This window comes from Lissotriton helveticus, chromosome 6, assembly GCF_964261635.1.
Source record: "Lissotriton helveticus chromosome 6, aLisHel1.1, whole genome shotgun sequence".
Classification (NCBI taxonomy): Eukaryota; Metazoa; Chordata; class Amphibia; order Caudata; family Salamandridae; genus Lissotriton; species Lissotriton helveticus.
The window spans coordinates 803,664,519-803,681,186 of NC_136067.1; positions in this window are offsets into that span (position 1 = coordinate 803,664,519).

Sequence of the window (16,668 nt, forward strand, 5' to 3'; positions counted from 1 at the left end):
CCCTTTTGCTCTAACATGCGAGCAATTTCAGGAGCGCTGGGAGCCTAAGTCACGGCTGATATTGGAGGGACAGTCAGACAATCCCCTTGACTTTCCGCCCAACCGGGCAAACATTTTTTAACCCTGTGTGAAGAAGCAGCGCACTCGTGCGTAGTAACCAACTACAGCATCCAGAATGCTCGAGTGCCACGCCCACTGGGGCGGGACCTGATAATTAAATAAATCTGATGGTCAACATTACCTGCCTTGTTATTCAGGGTGCCAGTGATCAAGAGCGATTAGCCAGCTCGAAACGCGTATGGCATGCAGGAAGGCCGGAGGATACGCTGACGTCCTTCCACCCGTGACAGTGAGTGCTGCAATCCCAGCGCGAGTGGTGAATCTACGAGGGCAACCTTTTTTGGAGAGAATACATGCGGCCTGTCCGGTCGCGGATGAGCCCCGCCGCGGACTATGCGGATCCCTTTTGCTCTAACATGCGAGCAATTTCAGGAGCGCTGGGAGCCTAAGTCACGGCTGATATTGGAGGGACAGTCAGACAATCCCCTTGACTTTCCGCCCAACCGGGCAAACATTTTTTAACCCTGTGTGAAGAAGCAGCGCACTCGTGCGTAGTAACCAACTACAGCATCCAGAATGCTCGAGTGCCACGCCCACTGGGGCGGGACCTGATAATTAAATAAATCTGATGGTCAACATTACCTGCCTTGTTATTCAGGGTGCCAGTGATCAAGAGCGATTAGCCAGCTCGAAACGCGTATGGCATGCAGGAAGGCCGGAGGATACGCTGACGTCCTTCCACCCGTGACAGTGAGTGCTGCAATCCCAGCGCGAGTGGTGAATCTACAAGGGCAACCTTTTTTGGAGAGAATACATGCGGCCTGTCCGGTCGCGGATGAGCCCCGCCGCGGACTATGCGGATCCCTTTTGCTCTAACATGCGAGCAATTTCAGGAGCGCTGGGAGCCTAAGTCACGGCTGATATTGGAGGGACAGTCAGACAATCCCCTTGACTTTCCGCCCAACCGGGCAAACATTTTTTAACCCTGTGTGAAGAAGCAGCGCACTCGTGCGTAGTAACCAACTACAGCATCCAGAATGCTCGAGTGCCACGCCCACTGGGGCGGGACCTGATAATTAAATAAATCTGATGGTCAACATTACCTGCCTTGTTATTCAGGGTGCCAGCTCGAAACGCGTATGGCATGCAGGAAGGCCGGAGGATATGCTGACGTCCTTCCACCCGTGACAGTGAGTGCTGCAATCTCAGCGCGAGTGGTGAATCTAACCGGGCAAACATTTTTTAACCCTGTGTGAAGAAGCAGCGCACTCGTGCGTAGTAACCAACTACAGCATCCAGAATGCTCGAGTGCCACGCCCACTGGGGCGGGACCTGATAATTAAATAAATCTGATGGTCAACATTACCTGCCTTGTTATTCAGGGTGCCAGTGACCAACTACAGCATCCAGAATGCTCGAGTGCCACGCCCACTGGGGCGGGACCTGATAATTAAATAAATCTGATGGTCAACATTACCTGCTTTGTTATTCAGGGTGCCAGTGATCAAGAGCGATTAGCCAGCTCGAAACGCGTATGGCATGCAGGAAGGCCGGAGGATATGCTGACGTCCTTCCACCCGTGACAGTGAGTGCTGCAATCTCAGCGCGAGTGGTGAATCTACAAGGGCAACCTTTTTTGGAGAGAATACATGCGGCCTGTCCGGTCGCGGATGAGCCCCGCCGCGGACTATGCGGATCCCTTTTGCTCTAACATGCGAGCAATTTCAGGAGCGCTGGGAGCCTAAGTCACGGCTGATATTGGAGGGACAGTCAGACATTCCCCTTGACTTTCCGCCCAACCGGGCAAACATTTTTTATCCCTGTGTGAAGAAGCAGCGCACTCGTGCGTAGTAACCAACTACAGCATCCAGAATGCTCGAGTGCCACGCCCACTGGGGCGGGACCTGATAATTAAATAAATCTGATGGTCAACATTACCTGCTTTGTTATTCAGGGTGCCAGTGATCAAGAGCGATTAGCCAGCTCGAAACGCGTATGGCATGCAGGAAGGCCGGAGGATATGCTGACGTCCTTCCACCCGTGACAGTGAGTGCTGCAATCTCAGCGCGAGTGGTGAATCTACAAGGGCAACCTTTTTTGGAGAGAATACATGCGGCCTGTCCGGTCGCGGATGAGCCCCGCCGCGGACTATGCGGATCCCTTTTGCTCTAACATGCGAGCAATTTCAGGAGCGCTGGGAGCCTAAGTCACGGCTGATATTGGAGGGACAGTCAGACATTCCCCTTGACTTTCCGCCCAACCGGGCAAACATTTTTTATCCCTGTGTGAAGAAGCAGCGCACTCGTGCGTAGTAACCAACTACAGCATCCAGAATGCTCGAGTGCCACGCCCACTGGGGCGGGACCTGATAATTAAATAAATCTGATGGTCAACATTACCTGCTTTGTTATTCAGGGTGCCAGTGATCAAGAGCGATTAGCCAGCTCGAAACGCGTATGGCATGCAGGAAGGCCGGAGGATATGCTGACGTCCTTCCACCCGTGACAGTGAGTGCTGCAATCTCAGCGCGAGTGGTGAATCTACAAGGGCAACCTTTTTTGGAGAGAATACATGCGGCCTGTCCGGTCGCGGATGAGCCCCGCCACGGACTATGCGGATCCCTTTTGCTCTAACATGCGAGCAATTTCAGGAGCGCTGGGAGCCTAAGTCACGGCTGATATTGGAGGGACAGTCAGACATTCCCCTTGACTTTCCGCCCAACCGGGCAAACATTTTTTATCCCTGTGTGAAGAAGCAGCGCACTCGTGCGTAGTAACCAACTACAGCATCCAGAATGCTCGAGTGCCACGCCCACTGGGGCGGGACCTGATAATTAAATAAATCTGATGGTCAACATTACCTGCTTTGTTATTCAGGGTGCCAGTGATCAAGAGCGATTAGCCAGCTCGAAACGCGTATGGCATGCAGGAAGGCCGGAGGATATGCTGACGTCCTTCCACCCGTGACAGTGAGTGCTGCAATCTCAGCGCGAGTGGTGAATCTACAAGGGCAACCTTTTTTGGAGAGAATACATGCGGCCTGTCCGGTCGCGGATGAGCCCCGCCGCGGACTATGCGGATCCCTTTTGCTCTAACATGCGAGCAATTTCAGGAGCGCTGGGAGCCTAAGTCACGGCTGATATTGGAGGGACAGTCAGACATTCCCCTTGACTTTCCGCCCAACCGGGCAAACATTTTTTATCCCTGTGTGAAGAAGCAGCGCACTCGTGCGTAGTAACCAACTACAGCATCCAGAATGCTCGAGTGCCACGCCCACTGGGGCGGGACCTGATAATTAAATAAATCTGATGGTCAACATTACCTGCTTTGTTATTCAGGGTGCCAGTGATCAAGAGCGATTAGCCAGCTCGAAACGCGTATGGCATGCAGGAAGGCCGGAGGATATGCTGACGTCCTTCCACCCGTGACAGTGAGTGCTGCAATCTCAGCGCGAGTGGTGAATCTACAAGGGCAACCTTTTTTGGAGAGAATATATATATATATATATATATATATATATATATATATATATATATATATATATATATATATATATATATATATATGTATTTATTAACTAAACATCATCTCATTACTTCCATGGCAGGAGAAATGAGGCACGGACCCAGCGGATTTGGCAGGTAGTTCTTCTTTATTTGACCTTTCCTCTGTTACGTGTTTCGAGCACCAAGTGCCTTTGCTCACACAGCGCTAAACGCGACAGCCATTCTATTTTATGTGATTGCTTAGTGTTCCACCCCCTGTGGGTCACATGATTGCATATGTGGATATAGTAAACATACTCATTAAAGGCTTATCATTTTTTCCTTGAAGTATTTGATGGACGTGCTTTTTAAACATTAAAACATAATAAATATTTCAACATTTACTTCACTTATTGTTGCAGCTTCAATGCTTGTAATTTATTAAAGTGACAAGTGCTATGACTTCGTAATAAATGTATAAAAACAAAAAAATATAAATATTCCATATATATATCTCACATTGTTATTTGTATACAAGTTGTTTAATACCACATTTAAAAAAATCCTTTAAAGTGCAATAGAATTGTTTATAAAAATGTCAACCTTATACCTATACACAAAAAAATCAATATATTAGTGCAAAAATGCTGTTGTGCAGATTTTGTGCAAATTATGCTCAATGTGCAAATTCCAGCAGTATAAATGGTCCTTATAAAATAATTTTTACTCCTTTTTGTTTATATCCTCTTCAGGACATCTCTTAGTCATTGCACCACGGCATGGTAAACACTTTAACTATACAATACCGATTTTTTTAAACTTCTTAAATGTAAGAATAGGCAAATATCCATTTATCATTCTATTCGGCCTCAAAGCATGAGTATATCTATCATCATCTATGTGCAAAAAATGCGATCCATTCTAAAAAAAAGTGCTTAAAGTGCTTTACAGTACTCTATATATTCAATATTATTAATAAAATCTCTGTATTCACCAATATAAAATAAACCCTAACACCACAACAATTTTCTAAAACCCACAGTGTGTACATAATGTAAAAAAGATCAAAAAGTTTGTGCAATTGGGAAGTTGCTCATCATCTAATGTTCATTATTCATAATAGCTGTTTGTTTTATTTTATCAGATACATTTGCCATCAACACAATATATATATACGGCCATAATTGAAGAGTTCTCATAGGCACATAGTTTATAGGTATCCAGAAACATAAATGTTTTAAATATTTTTCTCTAGTGTAGGGGCTCTTGGTATTAATTAATTACAGGAAATTATGTAAATCTTCTGTCGTGTTTAACCCATTTGGACTTTTAATGTCAAATTCCAGGATATAACGTGCCTCAAATTTCCTCAGTCATTTTTCTTGATTGCCTCCCCGTCTAGGGGGCGCCACTGCATCGATTACAAAATTCGAGAGGCATCCCAAATCATTACCATGAATGGCTCTAAAATGCATGGCGACCGGATATGAACTATCGTTGTTGACGATCGCCCTGAGGTGTTGCAAAATCCTGATGTGCACCTGCAACTTTGAGCTACTAACGTAACGTAAGTCACAGGTGCACGCCAGAACATATACAGAAAACTCTGTTCTGCAGCCATAGTTACCCTTGATGGCTATCTCGCATTGAGAAAATGGTGTGCTGTAATGGGTCGTGTTCTTGCCGAATTTACAAGCTCGGCAGGTTGAGCACTTGAAGAAACCTTCTTTAGGTCTTAACCATGTGTTACTAATGCCTATTTCAGGACTTTCTTTTACAAGTTGATTACGCATGGACCTAGCTTTCCTATACGTAATGATGGGTATTTCTGGTCATCTGCTGCCCAAAACCCCATCAGTAAGGACAATTGGCCAATTGTTATTGATAATTGACTTAATCTGCCTTTCCTGACTGCTGAGAGTTGTAATGAGTCAGGGAATACCTTCCTCATCTGTCTCTTTGGGATTTTTTGGCATTAGCAGGGTTTCTCTGGATCTTTCTTGTGCTCTAATCAGGGCCCTAGATAGAGTTTTCTGACTGTATCCTCTTGATTTTAATCTCCCCATCAATTCCTTGGCACACTTTTTAAATTTAATGGAGGAACTGCAAATTCTTTTTTGTCTTAATAGTTCTCCATATGGAATGCTTTCTATCAAGTACTTTGGATGCTGACTACTGGCATGTAAAATACTATTGCCAGCAGTGGCCTTTCAGAACAAAGTAGTTTCTAGTGTGTGGTTTGTCACAGTTATCTGAACATCCAAAAATTCTGTTTTAACTTGGCTAATATTGGATGTAAAAAATAAATTGCAGTTGTTAACATTAAGAGCTTTTACAAACTCCTTTGCACTGGTTTCATCCTCTTCCCACACACAAAAAACATCATCAATAAATCGTAACCAATTACGTACATGACTGAAATTAGGAGTGCCGCTTAGGACCCGTTCCTCCCACCAGCCAACATGTAAACATGTGTAGCTGGGGGAGAAAAAGGATCCCATCCCAACACCTCATTTGTTTCCAAATTTCTTTACCAAACATGAAGAAATTGTTGTTAATGCACCAGCTAATCGGATCACATAGCATTTGATTGTATAATATTCACAAGATTTTTTACCTAGAAAATGCTGGATAGCTGTCATCCCTGTTTCATGATCAATAGAGGTGTACAATGATTCGATGTCGAACGTTATTAAACACCACCCTTCCTGCCACCTCACATTGTTCAATTTATTTAAAAAGTCACCAGTGTCTTTTATATAGCTAGGAAGTTTCCAAATCTTGTAGATAATATTCAATGTATGCTGTTAATCGCCGAGATGATTGGTCTACCCGGAACTGGCATTGTTTTTTATGCACTTTTGGGATTAGATACAAAATCGGGATAACTGGATGTTCAACATGTAGGAAGGAAAACTCCATTTATGATACCAAACCTTCCCTCTTGTATCTAAAAGGTAGCTTCTTTAAATTTTCTTTAGCTTTCTTGTATTCCAGCCCATTCGATTTCTTGTAGCACGCAACAATCTCTAGTTGTTTCATAGCTTCTCTTCTGTAATCTTGTTTTCGCCATAAAACAATATTTCCTCCCTTGTCGGATTTGTTGATTATTATTTCATGGTTTTCACTGAGCTTTTTCATTAATTTGGTATATTGTACTTCATTGTACGATTTTTTCATTCCTTGATTTTTTATCTTCCGATTTAATTTCTTTAAATCCACTACTACGCATTCCTGAAAAATGTCCATGGCGTCTTTTGGCATCATGGGATCAAAAGTGCTCTTAGATTTAAAAGGACTCTCTCCTGCTCCCCTTTGGGATATATCCAGTCTTGCCAAGCTGTTTTGTGTGTTGATGTCATCTCTCATATTTTTTTCAGGCATCATTTCTACATTGGATCCTAATTCATTGAGGGTTACAAATAATGTTGCGTCCGATGTCTCCAGTATCTCCAGTATCTTCACTGACAGTGTTCCCTGCTTTAATGATGAAGAACTTCTTCAATTTGAGCTTTCTAATGAAACAAAAAATGTCTACCCTTCTGCTGGTGTAGTTAAACGTACTTTCTGGGCAGTAATTAAGACCCAATGAGAGGAGTTGCTCTTCTGCTGCAATTAAAGTTACATCAGACATATATATTACTTCAGCTAACTATAACTCGTGCGCCTGCAATGCATTGCTGATGAGGTCACATATTACATCACTCATGACATGGTCAGTGACATCACTCATGACATCACTGATGACATCTCAAATGATATTACTGATGACATCATTGATGACATCATCCTTGTGACAGAGTGGCAGACCTGCTCTCAGCGTAATATAACTGTTGATACACACATTCAAAAACAGAAACAAAAATGTTCAAAAAAATGGAGATACCAATACCATTTACAACAACCTATACATTAATTCCACCATCTACATACACATCCGCTCATTCACCAACACTTCTATATAGTCACTCATACATGTAATCACTCATCATATGTACTCATACACCTATACATGCTGTTACACACCGACACTCATCCATAGAATTACTTACACACATACTCACACATGCAAATAAACTATCAAACATTCATTTACTTGCATATGCAGCTATAGACAAACCACTACATTTACTTTTACAGAAACATACACATACTTACTCTCTTAAACAATCACTTATAGAAACACATACTTATTTATACAGGAACTCTTCCAATCTCTCACTCTCACATATACTCACTTACATGCAACAATACTCACAAATACTAGATTAAAGCATATGTACTTACTCATAAAGACACTATTGAGACAGTCATTCACTCATTAACACACCCATACACACACTCATCCACCTGTACAGTCCTGCACACATGCTGTCTTCAAAACACATACAAACAGTGAGTCACTCATTCATGCATCAATGCGCTAAGTAATATCCCCCACCCAACCATACAGACACTCAGACACTCATACTGATACCCAAAAAACCAACTAATAACCTATATAGACACTCATGAAGCTACTCACCAACCCATGCAGCCACTTATACACAAAGTAAGACACTGATACAGATATTTAAATATTTAAACATTACTCAGTAATACATGTACTCACTAAGATACACTTAATAAGTCAGTTATACAATCAATTTTACACAAACAAATCATCCGTTTAGACACTTATATACCCATTTATTCTTCCATCGACCTTGAGATATACATATATAAAACATATTTATTTTTCAGAAAAACACACATTCACTGGGTGATGTCATCAGTGATGTAATCAGTGATATCATTTGAGATGTCATCAGTGATGACATGAGTGATGCCACTGACCATGTCATGAGTGATGTAATATGTGACGTCATCAGCAGTGCATTGCAGGCGCGCGAGTTATAGTTAGCTGAACTAACTATAACGGGGGAATTTCAAAGGTTTTGTATGAGTTAAATGTCCATCTAACTATAGCATGAATTTCTAAGGTTTTTTAAATGCTAATTCCTAACTATAACATGTGTGAAACCTATGTTTTTTTCAGTGAATTTGCAAGGTTTTTTAAATGCTAATTCCTAACGTTAACGTGTGTGAAACCTGTGTTTTTTTCAGTGAATATATATATATACCAGTAGGTAATATTTTATATATATATATATATATATTCACTGAAAAAACCATAGGTTAGAGACCATATATAGTTAGCTGGACATTTTATTGACATGAAACCAATGAAATTCCATATATAGTTAGTTGCACTAACTATATATCGCGCACCCGCAATCCACTGCTGATGATGTCACATATTACATCATTCATGACATGGTCAGTGACATCACTGATGACATCACTGATGACATCTCAAATGACATCACTGATGACATCACTGATGACATCTCAAATGACATCACTGATGACATCATCTAGTGTCTGTGTGTTTTTGTAAAGTTTAAATATGTTTTACATATTGAAGAATGAGTGGATGTATGGAAGACTGAGTGTGTGTGTGGCTGACTGGGAGGTGTGTGACTCTGTGCATATCAATGTGTACTTGTATCAGTGATTGTATAAGAGAGTAAGTATGTGTTAGTATATGTGTGAAAAGTATGGTGTTCTGTGTTTAACTGTATAGATGAGGAAATCGAAGTGTGATTGATTCTTCACAGGACTGACTAGGTGTATGAGTGCATATGATAGTGTTGTAATAATGAGTGACTGTATGTATGAGTGATTGTATGGGTGAATGAGTGAATGTGTGTGTAGACGTAGGAATCAGTGAGTGCGTATGTAGTAACTGGTATTGGTGTGTCATGATGTCATCAGTGATGTCATTTGAGATGTCATCAGTGATGTCATTTGAGATGTCATCAGTGATGTCTCAGTGATGTCACTGAAGTATGGTGTTCTGTGTTTAACTGTATAGATGAGGAAATGGAAGTGTGATTGATTCTTTACAGGACTGACTAGGTGTGTGAGTAACTCCATGGATGAGTGGCAGTGTGTGAGTGTCTGCATAGGTGTATGAGTGCATATGATAGTGTTGTAATAATGAGTGACTGTATGTATGAGTGATTGTATGGGTGAATGAGTGAATGTGTGTGTAGACGTAGGAATCAGTGAGTGCGTATGTAGTAACTGGTATTGGTGTGTCATGATGTCATCAGTGATGTCATTTGAGATGTCATTTGAGATGTCATCAGTGATGTCACTGACCATGTCATGAATGATGTAATATGTGACATCATCAGCAGTGGATTGTGGGTGCGCGATATATAGTTAGTGCAACTAACTATATATGGAATTTCATTGGTTTTATGTCAATAAAATGTCCAGCTAACTATATATGGTCTCTAACCTATGGTTTTTTCAGTGAATTTTCAAGGTTTTGTAAATGCAAATTCCTAACTATATATGGTTTATAACCTATGGTTTTTTCAGTGAATTTCATTGGTTTTTTAAAAGCTAATATCTATAGCTGTAAAATATATTCTTTATTACGTGACGTATCACGTAGCCACGTGAGACGCCTCATGACGTGTCGCATAACCGTGACGTATCGGCTCTGCAGCGCAAACAAAACCCGTAACGTAAGCGTGCCGGAGCACGCTTACAGATATATATATTTTTTTTAACCTTAATTAGACAAAATCCACACGTGCACATATCTTGAGGCCTTGCAAAGGCACATCAAACAAACAGTCCCTACAATTTTGCCAAGTTTGCTGGAAATCTATTCCCTTAATTTTTTTTTTACTGTTTCTCTTGGTTTTCCCCTTGTTACGCTTACCGGGACGATACCCGGTACGCGAACCGGACGCTCCAAAAACACAAGATGGCGGACTCCCGCTACGCTGCCGGTTAGCTGCCCGGTTCGCTTACCGGGAAGCGCCTCTACCGTGAAAAATCGCGGGGGACTTTAATATCCCCCTCATCAATCCTAGGGGGTCAGGAGGGGTTTACCTTGCCCCCTTTCCTTCATTTCCCCCTTCTTTTTTCACCACATCTTGTCTCTCGAACCTACCGAGAGACAAGATGGCGGCCGCTCCTGACTGTTTACAATGTTGACAGCTACGCTGCCGGTTAGCTGCCCGGTTAGCTGCCCGGTGAGCTGCCCGGTGAGCTGCCCGGTTTGCGTACCGGGACGCGCCTCTACGGCGTAAAATCGCAAAAAAAAAATTAATTTTATTTTTTGCCCCGCGGGGCACTTTAATATCCCCCTCATCAATCCTAGGGGGTCAGGAGTGGTCTACCTTGCCCCCTTTCCTTCATTTCCCCCTTCGTTTTTCACCACATCTTGTCTCTCGATCGTACCGAGAGACAAGATGGCGGCCGCTCTGGACTGTTTAGAATGTTGACAGACACCGGAGAGCCAATCAGCTTCGCTTCGCGAAGTTCCGTTACGCGTCAGGTACGCGAACCGGGGCGCTAACCGGAGCGCTGTCACAGATATATATATTTTTTTAAACGTTAATTTCTCAAAATCCACTGGAGCACATATATTGAGACATAGCAAAGGCACGTCGGGCAAACCATATCTACGATTTTGCCAAGTTTCATGTAAATCTATTCAGCCGTTCGAGCTAAAAGTGAGTCCAACCGCCCTATGGAAAAATGAATGGGAAACACGCGTTTTGGGACCCCCCTTTTTTCTTGGCCCCCCCTTGACGAAACCCCCCATATTTTCAGGGGCTGCTCAGAAACAAAATGTGCCATTTTCCTGAACATTTCAGCCAATTCCGTCCACAAACGCCAAAGTTATTAGACATAGAATTTTCAGAAATCCCATAGAGAAAAAATCCTAACTATATATACCCACTGGCTATCGCCAGTAGTTAATATACATATATAAACATATATAATCTGCATATCTATATAAATATAAATGAATGCATACATATACATATATGCATACATATGCATGTTATTTACATGAAAGTTTTAAAAACACTAATAAAAGCAAAGCTAAAAAGCCACCTCATTACAAACAGAATGGCGTTAACTTAAACGAGGGCGAGATCTATTGCATTTTCAATGCTTGTTTGCTTTGGTTCTATCAAGAAGGCATTCAGATGTGTCACACATTTGCCATAAATTCTGAATGTTAGCACTCTAGTTGCTCATTAGATCACTGTAGTAAAGCTAGTGCTCACCAGGGAAGTCTGCTGCTAATCATGGTTTGCAGCCATTTTCCCGCATTTTTTATCCCGCAGACTTTCAGTCCGCATACCATTATCCCGCAAGGTCATTGACCTCGCATACCATTATCCCGCATTTTTTCAAAACGCATGTGCATTTATCGCGCATGCCTTTACAAAGAATTACGTTTTAAAGGCATGTATGGTAAATGCATTTGCGTTGTGAAAACCACGATGACGAGAGAGGTAAGTGGGTTTGTGTTAATTTTTTCGTGGGTTAGTGATTGTGTAGTGTAGTGTAGTGTTGTGTAGTGTAGTGTTGTGTTAGTGTAGTGTAGAGTTGTGGTGGTTGTTTAGTGTAGGGTCATGCTGGGGGTAGTGTTTTAGGGTTTAGGGTTGTGTTGTAGTGTTTGCGTAGTGTAGGGTCATGCTGGGGGTAGTGTTTTAGGGTTTAGGGTAGTGTTGTAGTGTTTGCGTAGTGTAGGGTCATGCTGGGGGTAGTGTTTTAGGGTTTAGGGTTGTGTTGTAGTGTTTGCGTAGTGTAGGGTCATGCTGGGGCTAGTGTTTTAGGGTTTAGGGTAGTGTTGTAGTGTTTGCGTAGTGTAGGGTCATGCTGGGCGTAGTGTTTTAGGGTTTAGGATAGTGTTGTAGTGTTTGCGTAGTGTAGGGTCATGCTGGGGGTAGTGTTTTAGGGTTTTGGGTAGTGTTGTAGTGTTTGCGTAGTGTAGGGTCATGCTGGGGTGTAGTATTTTAGGGTTTAGGGTAGTGTTGTAGTGTTTGCGTAGTGTAGGGTCATGCTGGGGGTAGTGTTTTAGGGTTTTGGGTAGTGTTGTAGTGTTTGCGTAGTGTAGGGTCATGCTGGGGGTAGTGTTTTAGGGTTTTGGGTAGTGTTGTAGTGTTTGCGTAGTGTAGGGTCATGCTGGGGTGTAGTGTTTTAGGGTTTTGGGTAGTGTTGTAGTGTTTGCGTAGTGTAGGGTCATGCTGGGGTGTAGTGTTTTAGGGTTTTGGGTAGTGTTGTAGTGTTTGCGTAGTGTAGGGTCATGCTGGGGGTAGTGTTTTAGGGTTTTGGGTAGTGTTGTAGTGTTTGCGTAGTGTAGGGTCATGCTGGGGGTAGTGTTTTAGGGTTTTGGGTAGTGTTGTAGTGTTTGCGTAGTGTAGGGTCATGCTGGGGGGTAGTGTTTTAGGGTTTTGGGTAGTGTTGTAGTGTTTGCGTAGTGTAGGGTCATGCTGGGGGTAGTGTTTTAGGGTTTTGGGTAGTGTTGTAGTGTTTGCGTAGTGTAGGGTCATGCTGGGGGTAGTGTTTTAGGGTTTAGGGTAGTGTTGTAGTGTTTGCGTAGTGTAGGGTCATGCTGGGGGTAGTGTTTTAGGGTTTAGGGTAGTGTTTGCGTAGTGTAGGGTCATGCTGGGGGTAGTGTTTTAGGGTTTAGGGTAGTGTTGTAGTGTTTGCGTAGTGTAGGGTCATGCTGGGGGTAGTGTTTTAGCGTTTAGGGTAGTGTTGTAGTGTTTGCGTAGTGTAGGGTCATGCTGGGGGTAGTGTTTTAGGGTTTAGGGTAGTGTTGTAGTGTTTGCGTAGTGTAGGGTCATGCTGGGGTGTAGTGTTTTAGGGTTTTGGGTAGTGTTGTAGTGTTTGCGTAGTGTAGGGTCATGCTGGGGGTAGTGTTTTAGGGTTTAGGGTAGTGTTGTAGTGTTTGCGTAGTGTAGGGTCATGCTGGGGTGTAGTGTTTTAGGGTTTTGGGTAGTGTTGTAGTGTTTGCGTAGTGTAGGGTCATGCTGGGGGTAGTGTTTTAGGGTTTAGGGTAGTGTTGTAGTGTTTGCGTAGTGTAGGGTCATGCTGGGGGTAGTGTTTTAGGGTTTAGGGTTGTGTTGTAGTGTTTGCGTAGTGTAGGGTCATGCTGGGGGTAGTGTTTTAGGGTTTAGGGTTGTGTTGTAGTGTTTGTGTAGTGTAGGGTCATGCTGGGGGTAGTGTTTTAGGGTTTAGGGTAGTGTTGTAGTGTTTGCGTAGTGTAGGGTCATGCTGGGGTGTAGTGTTTTAGGGTTTTGGGTAGTGTTGTAGTGTGTGCGTAGTGTAGGGTCATGCTGGGGGTAGTGTTTTAGGGTTTAGGGTAGTGTTGTAGTGTTTGTGTAGTGTAGGGTCATGCTGGGGGTAGTGTTTTAGGGTTTAGGGTAGTGTTGTACTGTTTGTGTAGTGTAGGGTCATGCTGGGGGTAGTGTTTTAGGGTTTAGGGTAGTTTAGTTGTTTAGTGTATGCTAAAGGCATATTCGTTCTAAAAGTTTTCGTTATTTTAATTTGCGGCCTAATAGTACATGCGGGATTTTTTTTGCGGACTGATGGTATGCGGGATTTCGTCATATATTCGCTAATCATACTTTCTATGGCAAAATGAACCCCCTCATTTTGTTCCTTTTTAAATTAAATGTTTTAAGAGTTACCACTTTATTCCAATCAAGATGGCTTCAGGTGTGCCATACCTTTGTAATAAGTAGGACTGTTAGCACTCTAGTTGTTCTTTAGAACACTCTGGGACATTCTGTCATTGGGCTATAGTTGGGCTACATCTGGCTGGTATTTGGGCTACATTTGTTTTTTTTGTCTCTGGTGGCCATCTTTGGGCTACATTGGGCTACATTGGGCTACATTGGGCTACATTTGGGCTCCAACATATATATAGCCCAATGTAGCCCAATATATATTTTTCAAAGTTAATTTTCGTGAAAACCACTGGAGCCTATATCTTGAGACATAGCAAAGGCACATCGGGCTACCAGTCCCTACAATTTTGCCAAGTTTGGTGTAAATCCATTCAGCCGTTCAGGCTAAAAGTGAGGCCAACCGCCCTATGGAAAATTGCATGGGAAAAACATGTTTTGGGACCCCCCTTTTTTCTCGGCCCCCCCTTGATGAAACCCCCCCAAATTTTCAGGGGCTGCTCAGAAACAAAATGTTCCATTTTCCTGAAAATTTCAGCCAATTCTGTCCTCAAACGCCAAAGTTATTCGACATAGAATTTTCAAAAATCCCATAGGAAAAAAATCCTAACTATATATACCTACTGGCTATCGCCAGTAGGTAATATATATTACGCTCCATGGGGTTGTCCAAGTAGCGGGTAGCACCCGAGCCTGCGTGCGCCTTCCCCAAAGCGTTAGTTGGTATGGGCAGTTGGGTGTTTGAAATAGGCCCGACGCGTTTCGGAAATTTATTTTCCTCATCAGGGGCCAGCAGTAAAGTGCACGACGTCTACCATCTCCCTGTATGAAACACATATTGTGCTTGTGGGAGATGTAGTCCATATATCCTGGATGGAAGCACTCTCAAATTACTGCTCGTTCCAAGGCTCTACCATGAGCCCCAAACATCACTCCTGTCCTCATCCATCGCGCAGCTCCACATACGAGACTCCTTGGATAGCGAGTCTCGTGACCCCCGTTTCTTCGGGGTGGTGCAACCCAGCGGCAGGACCGCCGCTAATGTATTACGCTCCATGGGGTTGTCCAAGTAGCGGGTAGCACCCGAGCCTGCGTGCGCCTTCCCCAAGGACTCGCTATCCAAGGAGTCTCGTATGTGGAGCTGCGTGATGGATGAGGACAGGAGTGATGTTTGGGGCTCATGGTAGAGCCTTGGAACGAGCAGTAATTTGAGAGTGCATCCATCCAGGATATATGGACTACATCTCCCACAAGCACAATATGTGTTTTCATACAGGGAGATGGTAGACGTCATGCACTTTACTGCTGGCCCCTGATGAGGAAAATAAATTTCCGAAACACGTCGGGCCTATTTCAAACACGCAACTGCCCATACCAACTAACGCTTTGGGGAAGGCGCACGCAGGCTCGGGTGCTACCCGCTACTTGGACAACCCCATGGAGCATAATACATTAGCGGCGGTCCTGCCGCTGGGTTGCACCACCCCGAAGAAACGGGGGCCACGAGACTCGCTATCCAAGGAGTCTCGTATGTGGAGCTGCGTGATGGATGAGGACAGGAGTGATGTTTGGGGCTCATGGTAGAGCCTTGGAACGAGCAGTAATTTGAGAGTGCATCCATCCAGGATATATGGACTACATCTCCCACAAGCACAATATGTGTTTTCATACAGGGAGATGGTAGACGTCATGCACTTTACTGCTGGCCCCTGATGAGGAAAATAAATTTCCGAAACGCGTCGGGCCTATTTCAAACACGCAACTGCCCATACCAACTAACGCTTTGGGGAAGGCGCACGCAGGCTCGGGTGCTACCCGCTACTTGGACAACCCCATGGAGCATAATACATTAGCGGCGGTCCTGCCGCTGGGTTGCACCACCCCGAAGAAACGGGGGCCACAAGACTCGCTATCCAAGGAGTCTCGTATGTGGAGCTGCGTGATGGATGAGGACAGGAGTGATGTTTGGGGCTCATGGTAGAGCCTTGGAACGAGCAGTAATTTGAGAGTGCATCCATCCAGGATATATGGACTACATCTCCCACAAGCACAATATGTGTTTTCATACAGGGAGATGGTAGACGTCATGCACTTTACTGCTGGCTCCTGATGAGGAAAATAAATTTCCGAAACGCGTCGGGCCTATTTCAAACACGCAACTGCCCATACCAACTAACGCTTTGGGGAAGGCGCACGCAGGCTCGGGTGCTACCCGCTACTTGGACAACCCCATGGAGCATAATACATTAGCGGCGGTCCTGCCGCTGGGTTGCACCACCCCGAAGAAACGGGGGCCACGAGACTCGCTATCCAAGGAGTCTCGTATGTGGAGCTGCGTGATGGATGAGGACAGGAGTGATGTTTGGGGCTCATGGTAGAGCCTTGGAACGAGCAGTAATTTGAGAGTGCATCCATCCAGGATATATGGACTACATCTCCCACAAGCACAATATGTGTTTTCATACAGGGAGATGGTAGACGTCATGCACTTTACTGCTGGCCCCTGATGAGGAAAATAAATTTCCGAAACGCGTCGGGCCTATTTCGAACACGCAACTGCCCATACCA